The sequence below is a fragment of the Suricata suricatta genome, chromosome 4 (assembly GCF_006229205.1).
Source record: "Suricata suricatta isolate VVHF042 chromosome 4, meerkat_22Aug2017_6uvM2_HiC, whole genome shotgun sequence".
NCBI lineage: Eukaryota > Metazoa > Chordata > Mammalia > Carnivora > Herpestidae > Suricata > Suricata suricatta.
This window is the reverse complement of record NC_043703.1, coordinates 140,799,808-140,802,724: the sequence shown is the minus strand read 5'-3', so window position 1 is coordinate 140,802,724 and position 2,917 is coordinate 140,799,808. Positions and strand designations below refer to the sequence as shown.

The window sequence follows — 2,917 nt, the reverse complement described above, 5'->3', positions numbered from 1 at the left end:
GACTGGTTGGAAGTCTTCAGTCTCCTTTGACATGTGACTTAGATCCTTGCCATAGGTCATGTAACATCCTGGCCCCAGTTAGATCCTAAAATTTCCAAGTTAGAAATACTTTCTTTTTTTTTAAAAATTTTTTAATGTTTATTTATTTTTGAGAGGCAGAGAGACAGGATGTGAGCAGGGGAGGGGCTAGAGAGAAGGAAACACAGACTCTGAAGCAGGCTCCAGGCTCTGAGCTGTCAGCACAGAACCTGATGTAGGGCTCAAACCCACAAACTGTGAGATCATGAGCTGAGCCAAAGTTGGCCGCTTAACTGCCTGAGCCGTCTAGTTGCCCCCGAAATACTTTCTTAAGACCACTCCGGGGCACCTGGGTGGCTCAGTCGGTTGAGCGGCTGGCTTCGGCTCAGGTCATGATCTCACGGTTGTGGGTTTGAGTCCCGCGTCGGGCTCTGTGATGACTGCTAGCTCAGAGCCTGGAGCCTGCTTCGGATTCTATGTCTCCCTCTCTCTCTGACCCTCCCCTGCTCGTGCTGTCTCTCTCTGTCCCTCAAAAATAAATAAAAGACATAAAAAAAAAGATCACTCCATCCGCCTCACCCCTTCTCTCTTGTACACACACCCAACAGTGTAACCACTGACAGCCAGGGTAGGGTGTCGAGAAACTGGGCATAGAGAGAACCTTGTCAAGATAGGCCCTGTATGGCCTCGACCTGCATTCTTTATCCTGGGAGTCGAGATTCAAACAGGCCAGACTCCTCCAAGTTTGGGCCACCCATCAGAGACTCTGAACAGCACCCCAAGGGTGGGGAGGACGCACAGACATTTCTTTTTGAACCTTCCCATCTGTGGCCCTGCAGGAGGGAGAGGTGCAAGATAACCCAGACTTGAATGGAGGGGAGCATGCTCACAGACCTTTCTAACTTGACAGAAAGCAGATAGAGACGTGTGGTCCTGCAAAGTCCTGCACTTTGAGGGGTTCAGGCAGATGTTGGGGGCCAGGAAGCAGATTTGATGTTTTCTCTCTCAATTCCCTTTTTGTCCAAATACTAGACTTTTGTGTACTATTATACCCCAACTCTAAGAATTGCTTTTTCTTAGCTCTGTAACTTGGGCAAGAACCCAACCCTCCTGTGCCTCAGTTTCTTTTTCTGTAAACAGAAAGTCACAATATCTCCCAATTGTGAGGATTTAGTGAGTTAAAATATGTGTAGTGCTGGGGCACCTGGTGCTTGGTAAGTTAAAGCATGTGATTTTTGCTCAGGTCAAGAATTCACTGTTCGTGAGCTTGAGGCACATATCTGGCTCTGTGCTGATGATTTGGAGCCTAGATTCTGCATTGGATTCTGTGTCTCCCTCTCTCTCTGCTCCTCCCCTGCTTGTGCTCTGTCTCTCTCTTTCTCTCTAAAAAAAAAAAAATAATAAGCATTTAAAGAAAATACGTAAAGTGCTTAGCTGGATTCATGACATATTTTAGTATGCCGTGGCTTTATCTATTATCCCCTATCCCTGCCACACACACACACACACACACACACACACACACACACACACACACAAAGTTAATTCAAGTTTCATATCATTTGAAACTAAAAGACACATCATTAGGGCCTATGGTGGTTCTGTGTGTGTGACATGTGTTCCTGACAGGATCAAGCAGGCTTTCCTTACTGAAGAGCAGAAAATCGTGAAGGTGTTGAAGGCACAGCCAGAGTCAGAAAGCTATATTAAAAAGAAAAATGAAGGTTTTGGGGTAATAAAAAAAATCAAAAGGCAAAAAAAAAAAAGGTTCATCTCATTTGAATTATGATGGGATTTTTGGGGGGAGGGAGAGAAAGACACAGTTTTCATGCTGAAACGACATGTGGAAACGACACGGAACCCACATCTTGTCACCTGCACCTGTCAGTCCTGAGACACCCACAGAGCATGATGCTATTGTGACTATGTCACAGTCCTGTGTGGGTGGTGGGAACAACACCAAGACCCGCTCTGGGAGTAGCCTGTTCACTTCGGGTTTCTTGTTTCTCTCCAGGCATTGAGATGAAATTTAAGAATAAGCTGTTTCCTATGATCGTCTGCCCAGCCTGGATCCCTGAGCTGAATTCAGTGGAGCATGGACCGGAGGGTAAGGGGGCGTTTGCCCTGAGCCCACGGAAGGGCTGGGATGCTGGATTGGTCCCATGGGAGGGGTGGCAGGTGCCAGGAAGGCCTCCCCTTAGGCAGCTGCTTCTCCTGGAGCCGCATTGTGTGGGGAGCAGGGGCGCCCTTCATTGCCTTTCTCTGCCGAGCATCTGTGGAGAATACCAGTGGGCAAGGCGGGCTGTGAGATTTCCTATAGTCATTCTCAATCCTGACTCCACATTGGAATCACTCATGGGGGTGGGGGTCAGAGCTGGGATGTCTTGGGTACTTTAAAAAAAACAACTAAAGAATCAGGACTTCTGAGTCAGAGATCTGATTTTATGGAGTTTGAGAACCACAGGTTTAGAGACGACAGGATTCTGGTTGTAGGATCCAGAGGGCTGTGGTTGAGTCCTGGCTCTTGTACTAGGTGTGTGGCACTGGGCAAGTCACTTAACCTCTCTGGGCTTTCACTTCCTCATCCACATAAGGATGTGAGACCTGGTTCCACCTCACTCAGGCACCAGTAAAGCACTGTAGGGGCTGCGTGTGAAAGTGTTTTCTGAGCCAAGAAAGGAATCGCCGTTGGTCTGCGCGTGTGTCCCCAGGTATCTCCTTTGGAGCCTCTTGTCCTTTGAGCCTTGTGGAAAAGACACTGGCCGATGCAGTTGCCAAGCTTCCTGCCTACAAAACAGAGGTGTTCAAAGGTGTCTTGGAGCAGCTGCGCTGGTTTGCTGGGAAGCAGGTCAAGTCTGTGGCGGTGAGTCCTTGTTCAGGAGCCTTTAAGGCTCAGGGC

General features: G+C 48.3%; 1 protein-coding gene across 1 annotated transcript in view; it reads right to left on the bottom strand.

Annotated features, from left to right (window-relative positions):
• Window positions 1-2,917, bottom strand: part of LOC115290733 (xanthine dehydrogenase/oxidase-like) — a 76,714-nt gene that overhangs the window by 44,874 nt on the left and 28,923 nt on the right. The gene's annotated exons all lie outside the window — the stretch shown is intronic.